We start from the raw sequence: 17,064 nt of genomic DNA on the forward strand, positions 1-17,064 counted from the left end.
TAATGCAAATTGCCTATGAATCCACAGATGAAAGTTCTACCAAACATATTTTGTGTATTGTTGCACGTGTTGACAGACTTAGTTAGGCCTACATAAATTGACTAGAGTTGGCTGAAGTTAATTTAACAAAATTGTTCATTTCAGTGGTGGGGATGTATTGTGTAGTAATACAACAGTAGGTCTATCATCTTATTATAGTATACATTGTTTTGTAATCAATATAATAGAATGGTAAAATTCATTATTAATTAATCTACTGTTATCTCCTGTTTTTTCAATGATTTGTTTTTTTCCTGATTTTCGTGAGTAGGTCGCGGCAACACTGATGGAGGGGATAGAGCCGCTATCAATTTCCGATTAATGGTGTACGAGTTCACACACTGACGTAAATAGAATCTAATTATTATATTAATAAAAATTTAACTTTATTAAAATCATGTAAGTCTTGTTATTAACCCTCTGTGAGCATTTTACGGGTTAGTTTAATAAATGTGTTTTTTTTATTTATTTCTTTATTTATTTATTTTTTTACCTTGGGGATTTAATTGAAGTGAATTTTAATGGCAGGCAGAGTTACTATCTCATGCCCCCATGTTTTAAATTGCTTCCAGTGCACTTCATTAGAACCAGGTACCCAGCTTCGAAGCCGTTAGCCCTGTGAACTTTCAACTAACAATAATCGCACCTCGGTTAGACCTCATTGGCTACGATATTTCCACTGCGCAGAAATGTTGTCTGCAATATATCAGACGATGGCTGCCCTGCGTGCTCACTTGCTGAAAATAATGCGCCCTGGTGGCTGCTTTGGTAGTTAGCTTGCGATTGCGGAGTAATACATTTCGGTTTTGTTTATGTCTACTTCAATCTTTAGTTGGAAATAGTATAGTTCTTTTATTGTTCATATGGAAAAAAGACCTTCACCAATACCAATTACTCCCATTCAGAGAACAGAGAGACACTTCATATCAGTATAACGCAATTTGTTGCAGTCTGGGTGTAGCGAATTACCCCAACAGAGGGAGGTCAATGTGTCCACCACAACACAACAATGAATGCAACATCAGTTAGCGGGGTCCGTGACCTAGCATGACCTGACCCTACAGGAAGGATACCACCGATGCATTTAACAGTTTGATATTGCTCCATTGTCTATTTTAATGTCAACAAATCGAGAACCAGGAACTGCCGGTGTTAGTTGCGTGTTACTGTAATTGTTCTCACACGGATATGGCTGTCTTTTCCCTTCTGACCACCTCGCCCCGCTCTCCAGCCTTCTCTTCTCTCACACGGTTGACAACTAAAACAATCGTTTCTATTTCACTGCAAAACGTGGACTTCGCGTTTACAATAAAATAGCAACAACATCCGTGGGCAAAATATGTTGGTCAAGTGTCATACACAATTGAATGCGTGTGAAGTGATGCGTATAGATTCTATAGTAATCACGATGTGAGGGAATTGTGAGGCTGGGCTGTGAAAAAGCCAGGCCAATATGAAACACGAAATAACGTTAGCCATATTGTTAAACGTTGAATTGCTCATTGTCGGGAATATTGCACAGAGAGAGAAAGAGGGAGAGGAGAGAAATGCATAAAATGTTTATAAAACAATTCTCTTACAAGCCGAATTCATTTTACATAACGCCAAAGACAAATGTACATACAAGCGCACGGGTTAGCGCTCACGTAAAGTACTTTAAGCGACACGCGTACAATTCTTAACTCGAAGGGAATATGCATAAGAAAAGAAGACACGTCAAAAACTTATGATATTACGTAAATACAAATGCCACTCTCAACTTTCGCAGTAGTGTGTAGATGTAGCGAATATGTATAGTCAAATCAATCAATCAATCAATCAATCAATCAATCAATCAATCAATCAATCAATCAATCAATCAATCAATCAATCCTGAACTAAGTGATATATCTTTAAAAGTGAACATTTTGATAGTACACAGTACGTGATATGCAAAATACAGGGACATCATTTTATTTTTACTAACATTTCTAATATTAAGCTGGCTATACCTTCGAATCAGCGATTGAGAACCGGAAAAACAGTTTACTACCCCCTTCCACGACTGGAGTTCGATGATCCTGGCGTAATATACAAACAAATCACTCTACTAGGTATAGGAGGGAAGAAAAGTAGTTCATCCATTTACGTAAACTAGGAAATATCGCGCTTTTTTTTATCATTTTCATTAGGTTTTTGTTTAATCAAAATACAGTACTGTATTAACAATGGGTGGTTTTACTCACGAACTGAGCTGTATTCATTTTGCAGTGTATATTATACTGTTTACAATATTTATGTGTGCAATTGGTATAGGTTTTTGTGTATTTAGTTTGTGTGTGAGTTAAGATTATGTATGTGTTCAGTTTGTGCAATTTTTTTCTTTTTCTTTTATCGTGTGTTTAGTGTGGGCAGTTGTGTTCGGATTATAATTTATGTGTTCAGTTTGCATATTTTGTGTGGATGTTTAGTTTGCATAATTTATGTGTTTAGTCTGTATTGTTTTTCGTGTTTAGTTGGTATAATCTGTTTATGTGTTTAGTTTGTAAGTGTATAGTGTAAGCTCTCTTGGACTGGCTCCCCAAGTGTAGCAGATCTTCAGCTCACCCTACACTCTCCTGTAGAAGGCCGTTGCCCTTATGGGATTTCAGGCTTTTCGTATTTCGTATATCGTATTATACTGTCTACAGCACATTAGCATTCACTATAGAGAATGAAGTTAAATTGAAAAATAATCATAATATGGATATTTAAACACATTTTTGAAAATGGTGGGCGTTCATTTCGATATAGGCTTCAGTTCTAATGTGCATATTATCGCACTATAGACTATTGTACGTAATTCCAATTACCAGGTTCGTACTTCGTATCACTAACTCATGTTGAAATAATTCTGTACCTACTCTATAAAAGAGTAACCTACCTTACGTACTGTAAATTCAGTCTTCACTTCTGCCCAATCCGAAAAGATAAAATTACTCAGACATGCTATCTACTGTCCGTCCAAGTGGTTATGTCGCAGGGTCGTAGAAGGGGAGGAAATCACATGACAGTTAATTACTTAACGAGGCCCTTTTATTTAAGTTATTTTTAACAATTGTATGGGTATATTACGTAGACGTCCAATTCCTAACAGAAATTAATGTTCTCAGAAAAGAGCTAAGACAGCCCAGCCACTAGCCTTTACAGAGAGGCGAATAGAAGCAGATGGGGGAAACCGGGATGCGACGTAGGCAAATGGACGACAGTACCTGTGCGAAAATGATTCTATATTGAAAGTTCTTTCGTCACTGGAAAACGCAAACATATTTTTGGAACGTACTGTTTACTATGACCGTAAGGCTACTATGACTGTATATGCGGTCTTGATTCTGTGTGGCGGACGGTTGAACTTCATTAGTAGAAGGGGTGGGAGTGAAGTACATTCAAAAACTCAGGTACAATAAAAATTGACGTAAAAATAAAATGATGTCCCTGTATAATACACTACTCCGCCTATTTAGCAGAATGCGTTTGAGTCTAAAGATAGCAGCAAGACAGTAGGGTAAGGTTGCCTAATTCCATGACATTTAATAAAGACAATATTTATGCCAAAATCGTGCTAAAATTTTTAAATAACACCTAAATGACGTTATTTTGACCTTTAGCTACAGTTTTTACAACATTCAGTGTCAACAGTTTCACAAGTTTGGTATATAATATATGATTCTTCATTGTTATACAGTGGCTTCTAAATCCGTGGCAGGGATCCAAATTCCGTGATAGTGGTTTCCTAATTCCGTGAGTGATATCCTAATTCCGTGATACTAAAATAATCCTCAATAACTGCTCGGAAAACAAACGCGTATTTGTAAAAACACATTAGGTCATGGTATATTGTTTTAATATGGATTAAGCAAGAAATTACAACATAGAAGAAGGGCCTAAGTGACAAACGTCATAGAAAATATTTGTGTAACTACACGAATATATATTACATATTAATATATTATGAACAAAATAAACTGAATTGAATAAATTGAATTATAACACAATTATTTCTCATTATTATTTATATTCCTAACAACAACAGTAATTAAGTTAAATATATGCCCTATTATTTTATTATTATAATTGGTGTTTTCTATAATTTATTTATATTATTATTTCCTCGAATTATTTTCTTTAATATACATTAATTTTCACAATTCAGCATTGGCATCACAGGTCGAGTGAGCCAGGAACGAGAAATATGAAAATAAATCCGAAAATGGGAAAGCTCCTCACAGTGTTTAAATAATCATACACATTGATTCAGCTGACTATAATCTACAGTAATATATCATGTTTATAATGTTATATTAATTCTTAACTCAAATACAAAATGTTTCTTCAGAAGCGGTCACAAGAGAAAGAAAAACTTACTGGTCAACCACCTTTCACTGAACAAAAGCTTCTGTAGTCGACTGCTTCTATTCAAAAGGCGGGTAGTCAATAGAATTGAAAAGAAGACATCTCCTGGCATCTGTTAAGTATATCAAAAACTTAAAAGTCAGAGACCACAACTCCATGGTAGTCAATTGAAATTTTATCACGGGATTGGGGGTATCACGGAATTAGGCACCTTTACCCTACAACGTGGTCTGTTGTGATGAGAATCCAAGTTCCCGCATACCGGTAAAGAATCATGTCACAAACACGTTCATGTCTGAGTATTGCTATCAAAGTAAATATCATTCAACACCTTGAAAACGGCGCAAATAATGATACTGGTGGAGAGTTTAAGGTAATATTTCTTTCTTTCTTTCTTTCTTTCTTTCTTTCTTTCTTTCTTTCTATTTACTTTCTTTATTTATTTCTTTATCTCTTCATTCTTATTCATTCTTTCTGTATTGCTTTCCAGTATTTAATTATAAAATAATAATTATAAATAAAATTATCCAGTATCATTTTTTGTGACCTTCTCTATTGGTCTATGATCTATGATTATCTTAGGAAATATTTTATAAATATTGTAACGCGTTATAAAAGCCTCGAGAAGGAAGCTGAGTTGTAAAGAATGTATTGTCTGGCAAGAAGGAAATTCGCTGACATGGATATGAACTTCGGTAAGACGTTAGAAGGCGTTGACACGCACGTGAATAAGTATTACAGTTTTTAACAAAGCGTATTTATTCACACCACATCAAAGTAAGATCGCTTACGTATGGTCGTGTTTAATTCTAATTGGCTATCGATGACGGAATGTAACAGTACTATTTTCCTGAGGGGAACTGCATTGTTTTCACTTATAACGTTATTCCTGTTAATGATAATCCAACGTACTAATTTGTATTGTCTTGATTATGATGACACTATTGTTTTTTTAACGCATAAACGTCCTAAGAGTATTTTTCCGTATGAAAGTGAAGCGTGGTTGTCGAGAATACAAAACCCGTTGCTTCACGTCGCGAGGAGGATTGGATCATCATTATTGGATTATTATTATTGGAATATTTTGTTAGGTTTTTGACAAACATGGATTATAGAAAGTATTTCAAGAAATTTCGGAAGAAATTATGACATCAGATGTCGTACACAGGAATGAAGATGACAGATACATTTTTTAATTCATCATATTAGTGAATTCAATAAATCAAATATACAGACCGATTATTTAGTCCTGACAGCTCAGCGACGCGAAGGAGGGGAATTAATAGGAACAGTGGGGAAAGTTCCGAAGTAGAGATAGGAGCGAGCCGTCAGTAAAGAATTGCAGTACAGCTTAACTGTACTGGAAACACACTGCTCTACCGCATGTGTGAAATCCTATCGCTCTGAATGCAAGCGAATGACTAACCTGAACACACCTTGGCGTAACTTAATGGACTCGCCTGACCCAGGCTCACATTGTCGGCGACTGTCAGGACTAAATAATCGTACTGTAGTTTTGTTTCTAATTAATTAATTTAATCTTGAATGTGAATTAAGAAACCAAGTACAGTTCCTATATATCCTGATTAGAAGCAGCTTAATAAGCAAAACAAGTGATATTAGCTAATTCAAGTATAATGAGTGAAATTAACTGAACCAAGTGAAGTGTTAAGAACGTTGGAAAAAAGGTACAGTGAGTCCTTCTCCATTATAAGATATTATTAGGCTTCGTATTCTAGCTACCTATAAACGGGAATGAAGTTGCCTGATTCGAAGTATATGTGACGTCACAGCTCAGGTACAGGTACGTCCGTATACAAAATAGTTACGTATCCTCTGCCCTCTTCCTCTAGAAAGTGAAAATCGGGACGCAGTCATAGTGAGTAGTCTTATCGATCACTGCCCTTTCTAATTGTATTAGGACTATAAATAACTTCATCTTTGTGGCTAATTGAAGGCTCATTACAGAGCGTGTAATATTGCGGGACATAGTTGAAGATATTTGAACTAATATTTTTACTGTCAATATAGACAACATTACATATAGATTGTGTAAAATAAACGTAAAAGTGACAAAAACAGTGCACTGAAAGACACTGAAATACCAAAAGGCACAGAAAGTGTGTTGAACGTAATAAAAAAGAACCAGTACCATAAAAATCTCAAAATTATGAAGATATTAACTACATGTTTAGCATGGATTTGTGTAGCCTACCATGATGTTCAGTGCCAACATCACAATTAATAAATTAAATATTCTCCATTTTAGGGAATTTCTAGAAAAGTATGAAAATTAGTGGGTTTTCAGTGATGAGCGGGATGCAATATCCTAATGAAACACGAAAAAATATCAGACAATAGCAATATCTTGTACTGCATCATGCACCTATAACGTCATGTGCTATTGAAAGAATTTCTTGTAATATAAAATCATTTCTAGTGGCATCCGCAAATGTTCAAGTTCCGTAACTTACGAATGCACGTTATTATGTCTATTCACCGCAAATATCACGACGAAAATAAACATCAGGGTTCAAGCATGTGTTTACTAGCATAGCTTCAGAATGTCGGGAGTTGACTGTACTTCACAAACACGCAGCGACGACCTGTTTGTTTATATCCTTATCCGTTGCATTACCTGTGTTCGGCGTACTTGTATACCCAATGTGTCTTTAACTTCATTCTTTAGGTAGCTGGAATACGAAGCCTAGATATTATAATGGTGATGTCAGAAATCCTGATAAGTTTGAGTATGGTATTTAGTGGGAATCGAATGCACTAGCCGTGAGTTCTGCAAGCCATCCGACTTAAGTTGTCTCGCATAACAAAATTGGTGTTCAGAAGTATATCACAATAATTTTGTGTTAGAGAAATAACGCCACACTACAGTTATATTAAACTTAAGCTTACAATCTTATTCGTAATAACAAAAAAACAAGTCTAACAAATAGGAAGATTGAAAGAATGAAAGATGTGATTCTTTAAAATATCGTAGAAAAATAGAAGAAACTATATGAAATAAATTTTATGTGCAAAATAAATACAGGTATCCCATATATAGGCTCACAGCCTTGTTTCAGAACGATGATGAATTGGTACAATTATATTTACATCTCGAGGTACCGTTAGCCGGACGGATGGAGTCCCGGAATTCCATGCCGGATTCAAATATCATACAAGTCCTACTACATTAATTTATGGCAGGTGAAGTCGGTAGGTTTTCGCTAGATACTTCCGTTTCCCATGTCATGATTACAAATATTCTACACTAAAAACATAATAGACCCTAATCAACACCATTCCTGGTGCTATGTTGACAAAATTTCACATGATCCCTAAACATCCGGAATTTTATTTTGTATGTTCACGCAATTCAGAGATGAATATCACTGGCATAAGGTGTGTGTGAGCAGAGAATTTAATCAGTTGATAGCGGTTATACAATATTGTAAATACTAAAGCATTTGGAAAGTAATGGCACCATAGTTACTGTTTAACATTAAATTTATTTCGATTACTTTTGACATTACATACTTCAAATATAATCTCCTGCTATGTCAACACTACGTTGCCAAATTCTTGGAAAACGGCGGACTCCATCTGCAGCAGCAGTTCTGGACATCTCTCTCACTGATCAATAAAAAGAAAGAAAAAGAAATTAAGTTTATTATTATTTTTTTAAACTTTAGCATACGTCCTAGAATTCTGCTAACATGTAAAATTCCTGAGATATTCACGCCATCATAACACCCGAAAACTAGTAACACAGGCCCTTAGAAAAAGATCCTTTGAGGTCCATGAAGAGGTGCATTGCGTTGCGTCTGTAGACGGCGAAATTAGAAGAGCGGACATCGTGGCTCTAGACAAGACTAATAGTAAAGGCTTTATACTGGACCCAACTTTTAGATTTGAGATGACTCAGACCCAACCATCAGAGGTCAACAAAGAGAAACAAAAAATTTCTGACCCTACTATTCCGTGCCATTAGGAAAGTCCAGGATAACATAGAGGGTTTGGAAATGAACGGGTTACATCAGCCGCTTGTCTATGCGGATGACGTGAATATGTTAGGAGAAAATACACAAACGATTAGAGAAAACACGGGAATTTTACTGGAAGCAACTAAAGAGATAGGTTTGGAAGTAAATCCCGAAAAGACAAAGTATATGATTATGTCTCGTGACCAGAATATTGTACGAAATGGAAATATAAAAATTGGAAATTTATCTTTTGAAGAGGTGGAAAATTCAAATACCTGGGAGCAACAGTAACAAATATAAATGATACTCGGGAGGAAATTAAACAGAGAATAAATATGGGAAATGCGTGCTATTATTCGGTTGAGAAGCTTTTATCATCCCGTCTGCTGTCAAAAAATCTGAAAGTTAGAATTTATAAAACAGTTATATTACCGGTTGTTCTATATGGTTGTGAAACTTGGACTCTCACTTTGAGAGAGGAAGATAGGTTAAGGGTGTTTAAGAATAAGGTTCTTAGGAAAATATTTGGGTCTAAGAGGGATGAAGTTACAGGAGAATGGAGAAAGTCACACAACACAGAACTGCACACATTGTATTCTTCACCTGATATAATTAGAAACATTAAATCCAGACGTTTGAGATGGGCAGGGCATGTAGCACGTATGGGCGAATCCATAAATGCATATAGAGTGTTAGTTGGGAGACCGGAGGAAAAAATACCTTTGGGGAGGCCGAGACGTAGATGGGAAGATAATATTAAAATGGATTTGAGGGAGGTGGGATATGATGATAGAAACTGGATTAATCTTGCTCAGGATAGGGACCAATGGCGGGCTTATGTGAGGGCGGCAATGAACCTCCGGGTTCCTTAAAAGCCAGTAAGTAAGTACTATTCCGTATTTTCGAGAAAAATACCAGATGGAAGGCACCTGGGAAATGCATGGTTTAATGATCGGATCGAGGGGGACCATCCCACAATTAACTGTTAACACTCTTAAAAATTTGGAATCCATGACATCATTCCTAAAATAATCACTTCAAACATTAAAGGGTCTGTGGTAATCCTGAAAAACCACTAATACCGAATATTATAATTTCCTCCTCTTTTTTCCGTTAGTGTGTGATTGTAATATATATATATATATATATATATATATATATATATATATAAATTTATATTATTTCTAAAATTCATGTTCTATGTTCACGTAAATTTGACTCATTTACTTACTGTTATAAGTTAAAGGACCGCATATATGAACCTACAATTCCGTTCTATAAAGATAAATATAGCCTTTCCCACATTGATGTAATAGGTCTGATGGTGGGAGCACTAGGTACCAAACCCTCCTTCTTTACCAAAAAATGTAAAAACCTAGGCCTAGCACACAGCACTGTGAAGGAAATAGCCATTAGTACCCTCAATGGATCGGTTCATATATTGAGAAATCACTTGCATGGGAGTGACAACGGAAATTTCAAGATATCTTAAGGGGTTAGGTACAGCTTAAAGGAGTAAAATTTTGGAAATATTCAACATTTTTTTTCCTTTATTACTGTATCTTGTAGAATAATGAAAATTAGTATACGTAAAACACTGCCCTTCTGCTATATGATAAACATGTTTTTACGATTAAAAAATTATTTATATGTCTTTTCAAAATTCAAAATTCACTGTGCAGTGATGAAGCATTTCCCTCATAACTCAGAAAGTATCCAACATTCTGTGATGAAATTTTTTGTGTGTATTTATGCATGTCATATCTACAATATGATGCAAAATCACTTCTCTACCTTTGATAAATTGTCTGATAAAACATAAATTCATTTTAAGAAATGTTCCAATATCTAACACAAAAAAAAATTGTTTATTAAGGAAAGTAGTAGATAGAGAATAATATTGTAAACATGAGTTTCAGCAATAAAATATAAAAGAGAGAGAACATGAATAAGTTAACAAGTTTATGAGTTATGAGGGAAACGCTTCATCACTGCACAGTGACTTTGAATTTTGAAAAAAAAAAAAATAAATAAATCGTAAAAATATTTTTTTCATATAGCAGAAGGATAGTGTTTTACACATACCAATTTTCATTATTGTACAAGATACAGTAATGGAGGAAAACAATGTTGAATATTTCGAAAAATTTTACTGCTGTAAGCTATACCATCCCCTTAACCGATGGCTAATGATTGGTTTAGATATCAATGTCAACAAATCCGTAGCTATTATTTTTCTCGCGATGTATGACATTCAAATCATTCTAACATATCTGATAATACTACTATCCCTTGCTTAACTGCACATGAGCATACGCTACTTAGGTGTAAATTTTTCTGACGTTTTGTATATACGATTCCCTAACCGTTTCAAATGTAAATCATTTTATTTTTTAGGTGTGTTTCCAAATTATATATTATACGCCTTGTCAAATCTGGAAACCTTTTCATAAAAGAAGCTAAATTTATTTATTTATTTATTTATTTACTTTTATTATTTATTTATTTACTTATTTACTTTCTTATTTATTTATTTATTTATTTGTTGTATGCATAGGCTAGTATTATTCTGTGTTTCTGGCAACCAGAATGCCTGGGCAGACGTTTAAAACAAAAAAAACTTTTCTGAGTAAAGATTGAAATTATTTACAATGTGTGATTATGATATTGATATGCATATCAGTAAACATTTCAACACTTTAGCTCAAAAGTTGTGGATTTTATAAATTTCAGTAGAGCTTGCCATGACAATGCGTTGATTTCGCCTTCTATTTAAGAAGAATGTGGTAACGAAAATTTCTGACGTGGTTAGCGGATGAACCACGGTTACAGTATAATGAGCTGATTATGGTTTTCAGCTAAGAAAATATTAACTAAGTCCCCTTCATGTGGTGTGGTACAAAGTCACCAGGGAGCAGTTTACAGGCAGTAATGGGGTGATTATAGGACCCCTCTAATGATGAAAATATATCAGTGTATGTATGGAATATTACATCATAATCCGATTGAAAGACTTCTTCTGGCCTGTGCGTTCAACAGTAATCTATAACTTCCGATTAGCGATATGCAGAGCTTCCGGAGGAATGCAGGCGCATGATTGGTCGAAAGAGGAAATGCCACTGCGTGACGGATCATCCGTGCGTCCGACGTGGACCATTATAAAATAACGAGAACGGACCAATCCCGGGACTGATTGATTGATTGATCGACAGTGCATATGTAAGCTATTGTTAATTCCTATTTCGGTAATTCTGCGACATAATTAATGTTGAAGGCCTCAAGAGAGATATATTTTATTTTCCATATTTCGGTTCAAAATACAATACGTTCAGTAATGATTCATTGTCAGCAATGTTTATTCCGATAAAATATGAAATATGCGTAATACTGTTAGCAGAATGGCTAGCAAACTAGTTATTCACAGCCAGAGATACGTGTTCAATACATTTAGCTAGTAAGCAAAGTGAGTACAATTCAAAAGTACATAACAAAAAATATTTCTAGCCACTACCGCAGGAGCCAAACTCGTGTGCGAAGTAGTCTGTTCTAATAATATAATATAAAATTTACAGGGCAGTTTACTAAATAACTAATTAACTTAATTCAGACCGACAACTATTTCGACTCTAAAATCTGGAAAACTGATTTCAAAACGTATTATTTAATGTAATATTAGTTTCAGAGTAGTGAAAGACTAACAAGCTTAAAAATCTTCCCATTAAGAGCAATATAGAGTGTGAAATAAGATAAGATCGTTGGTAATCCAGTGGCAGTTGTACTTAATTCACGTGTTCAATCTCTATTGAGTGCGATCTGAAGAACATTGAAATCTTTAGTATGACTTTCTTAAAAAACTGGACATAATTATGAAAGTCCTGTGGGGGCGAACCATAGCCAGTAAGCTTGATGCAGAAATATATATCATATCATATCATATCATATCATATCATATCATATCATATCATATCATATCATATCATATCATAGTCCACACCTGTGGAGTAACGATCAGCGCGTCTGGCTGCGAAACCAGGTGGCCCGGGTTCGAATCCCGGTAGGGGCAAGTTACCTGGTTGAGGTTTTTTCCGGGGTTTTCCCAATACGAGCAAATGCTGGGTAACTTTCGGTGCTGGACCCCGGACTCATTTCACCGGCATTATCACCTTCATATCATTCAGACGCTAAATAACCTAGATGTTGATACAGTGTCGTAAAATAACCCAATAAAATAAAAAAAAATAAAAATATCATATCATATATATATATACCATATCACATCATATAGGCTATATCATATCATATCATATAGACCTATCTATCATATATCATATCATATTATATATTGTATTTTAGTATACCGGTATTTTATGTCTATTGTGACAAACTGTTGTTCATGACATTAATAAACGATTGATTGATTTATTGATTGATATATCATAACATATATCATATCATATCATATCATATCATATCATATCATATCATATCATATCATATCATATCATATCATATATATTGAGGCACTTAGTTGCAAAATTAGATACATCACTAAAACTTAATTTTTCAGTATGAAGGAAAAACATTAGCAAGGAACCAAGGATTTGCAACCAATACATTCTTTCATCATACAAATCCATGTGATGTATTGTCGGACCATCGAATCTATGCCCCTTCAGCGCTGTCGTCGTTCTTGGAAAAGTTAACGCCTCTACTCACCCCATTCCACCCGTTTCTCTCCCACTACGTAAAACAGCAGGCCACGAACCTTGCCGAATAGGGATGTTGCCAAACTTCCGTCAAACAGTGTTATGTCTCTTGAATATTGCTTATAATAATGTAAGGTTAATTATTACTTATTCATAATTTAATTTAAGTAGGTCTAATGACGCTGATTGACTTATGCAAAATGCTATTACTTGCTTAATAATATTTCTTTCACCACTCCGTGCTACAGTATTCATGTTGAGTTGACAACACTGGACTGCAAGTGCAAATAAACTGTCCCGCAAGAAGGCTCAAAATTGTGAGTAGTGGGGGAGAGAAAGAGAGAGGGATAGAAAATAGAGAAATAGGAATACAGGGACAGAAATGAATTGCCGAGGCTGAAAAGGAATTAAGGTTCAGTTCGCATATCTTACGGGGGCACAGATCCAATGGTCGGACTATATCTGGCTTTGGAGCATAACACTGCTATAGCAGTTGTAGAATCATATGAAGATGTGAAATATGACATTAACCCATTTTCGAAAAATTAACTCATTTTCGAAAAATTATATCATATCATATATATCATATATCATATCTATCATATCATATATCGTATAATATCATATATTATCATGTATCGTATCGTATCGTGTCATATAATATCATATATCTTATCATATCATATGTGGAGTGTCGTTTCAAATCGTATTAAATACATCCTCGGTCGAAATTTAGTTTGAAGCGATTTCGCATAGCTGAGATGGTATTCTTTAAGACCCTGATCTCATATTGGAGCAATTTGTATTCTTTCCCGCCTTTTTTCTATGATGAAAATTATGTGTTGGATCAAATCGTATTATGTACAACTCCCATGATGTGTCGGATCAAATCGTATTATGTACAACTTCCATTAGTTAAAATCTTAAATGGACAGCGTTGGCCAGCGTGTTGTATCTTCCCACCGTTATTGAGTTTCCCGCTGTTTTACAACATTGTGATTATCAAGGTATGTACAATAGCAAAATCTATTAAGAGCAGTAAGGGAATCAGAGAGAGGATAAGTGGTGCCCGAAAGAGAGCACTATATGTAGCTAAGAAGAGGGAAGTAGTGTAATTCATCTCTAAATTACGAGCAAGTGGTCCACACCTGTGCAATAACGGTGAGTACGTCTGACAACGAAACCAGGTGGCCCGGGTTTGATTCCCGTTCGGGGCATGTTACCTGGCTGAGGTTTTTTTCGGGGTTTTCCCTCAACCCCATACGAGCAAATGCTGTATAACTATCGGTGCTGGACCCCGGACTCATTTCACCGGCATTATCTCCTTTACTTCATTCAGACGCTAAATAACCTCAGATGTTGATAGAGCGTCGTAAAATAACCTACTATAAGGAAGAGCAAGGGAATCACATTACAATAGAAGTAAAAGTCAGAGACTTTATTTGGCTTCCGACTTAAATATTACAAAGCACTTCAAAATGTACAATAATTAAAGTGTTAATACCCGACTTAAGGGTAAAAAGATTGTTTTTTTTTTTTTTTTTTTTTTTTTTTTTTTTTTCCAAATATTTCTCGGACAGAATTCAATAGGCTATAGGATTTTGTACACCGGCCAATGATGAATGCAGTTACTGCGCACACATGCTGTTCCCAATAAGAAACTGCGATGATACACTGAAAAAGACTAGGCTCTTAGTCGATTTAGGCGCACATAAGCTTCGTGCCAATACGTTCCATAAAATTATGAGAACAGAACCTAATGAGACACAGTCATTTTGTTTCCACTTACAGCAACTGAACCCCTCTCGAAACTCAGCATAGGTGAAGTATATTTATTCAAGACAATTACCTTTCTATACTCTCTGTGTAACTGATAAAGCTTCACAGAAGCCAAATTTCTTTACATGAAATGAAGCACAGGCTGGGCGGGTGCTATTGAAGTGGCATCTTGTATCACTACATTTATCAGTGAATTTAATTTCGACAGTTCACCAAATGTATTAGGCTGTTCACCGATGAATGTGGTATACAAAATATCATGTATATTATACATGCTCTTGGTATTTGGCTCCAAAGAAAAATGTCCTCAAGTTTCTGAAAAACTGTTAGTTTTTCTGGTAAGAGGCTATTCTTTTCTACCAGCTGACAGAGCCTTTGGGCTAGTAGAAAAGGTTTTGCGTAAGAAGAATAAAATTCTTCCTCCTGAGGAGTATAAGGTGATATATGAAACAGGAGGGACAGTAAAATATTTAGGCACAGATTGGCATGTCAGGGATTTCAAGCTCTTGGCTAATGAATTTCATAACCTCAGTGGCATAAAAGAAATGAAAAGAATAATGCTAAAGAAATGCGAGAAGAATGGGAAAGTGAATATCAGTTTCAAAATGAAACTTACATACCGATGTGACGATTCACCTACTGTAAATCATGTGATAGTCTGATGAAAAGTAGTATGTTAATGTCAAAGTGCCTCCGAAAGTCACACACCTTGAGATCAATCAGTGATGCCAAAAAATCAAATGTGATTTGCGAAACCTACTCAATAGTAGATTCGGAGACAATTGGAAAGAGGTTGATTCAGTGAAATTGTATGATTTTGTTATTAATACAAATCAGATTAGTGAAAGTTAAAACAATGAGAATGAAGAATGTGATTGTTTGCATGAAGAATCACGTATAGGTAGAATTTAAAATGTTAGAGAAATTGTGTGCAATCTAAAGCAATGATTAATACATTTTCCAGTGTTTACGCCATATTTCATAAATTTGTTACAAAGCTAACTTACTTAAATATTGTAATACTGTATTTTAATACAAATCTTTACAACATATTTTTTATACATTTTTTATAAAGTTTACAAAAATATGTAATATTGTAATACAAGTGTTCACACATTTCGTAATTTTGTTATTAAAGCTTACTTAGATATTGCAGTAATTAATACAAGTGTTCACAACATATTTCATAATTTTGTTATAGAGCTTAATAAAATCCTGATATATAAGGATTGAAGAATAAAGTATACAGGGTGGGCACAAAGTCCCATTACTCCATATTATTGTGTGTCATGAGAATAATGGGGAACATACTGACTATTTAGATACTTAGGAATACACAGTTAGTGTACAGTGGTTATTTTTTTTTTATGTTTGAATTATGACCAGAATTACATCAATAGTGTGCATATTTGAGGTATTTAAGATATTTAAGGGGGTAACGGAACGTTGTGCTCATCCTGTAAATGGCATGATTATTTAAAATTTATATTCAATATGAGTTAGAGATCGACCCGAGTGGCCGCCCAATCCAAAGTATGTCTCTTTAGGCAGCTCCGTTCGAAGGGTTGCAGGTAAGAAACTCGCCGTTCCTTATCATTATTTTCCAGCAGAAAGCAATAAAAACTATTGATGTATCGTCCCACGTAGTATGCTGCTGTAAGAACCACAGAAAAACTGACAAATGACAGGGCACAATTCAGCGTGGTTTATAGATGCAAATCGTATTATGTGACAAAATCGCTTCAAAACGTATTAAATATACTGTGTCGGTGCAAAACATATTAAGTGCAAACTTCAATTGACAATATCATGCATTAGATTAAACAATCAGTGTCAGTGTTTATTACATTTGGTGTCATTTCACAATGCCCAAAAAGTGACATTAAGATATTTAAAATTTTTCCATTATCTTAGCAGTGAAACGTTTTGTACGTTTCCTGTAAAATTTGTTTTTCTGCATTTAATACGATTTGAAACGACACTCCACATATATCATAATTATACCATATCTTGTATCATATATCATATCGCCTCCGTCTCTAATTGCATACAAGTACCTGACAACCTAGGACTACTGGATGTCAGTTTCTTTATTTTAAATGCCATTTGATATCTTTCATCGGACACTGTATCTTATACAAATAATTATAATTTATTCTCAAATCTTGATTAGGTAGGCTATATTTTGA

General features: G+C 34.8%; 1 non-coding gene across 1 annotated transcript; it reads right to left on the minus strand.

Annotated features, from left to right (window-relative positions):
- Positions 1-582: 582 nt before the first annotated feature.
- LOC138703845 (U4 spliceosomal RNA) lies at positions 583-730 on the minus strand. Its single transcript, XR_011333275.1, has one exon. It is a non-coding gene; the product is annotated as a U4 spliceosomal RNA (small nuclear RNA).
- Positions 731-17,064: the final 16,334 nt, after the last annotated feature.

Source organism: Periplaneta americana, chromosome 7 (genome assembly GCF_040183065.1).
Source record: "Periplaneta americana isolate PAMFEO1 chromosome 7, P.americana_PAMFEO1_priV1, whole genome shotgun sequence".
In the NCBI taxonomy this organism is placed as follows: domain Eukaryota; kingdom Metazoa; phylum Arthropoda; class Insecta; order Blattodea; family Blattidae; genus Periplaneta; species Periplaneta americana.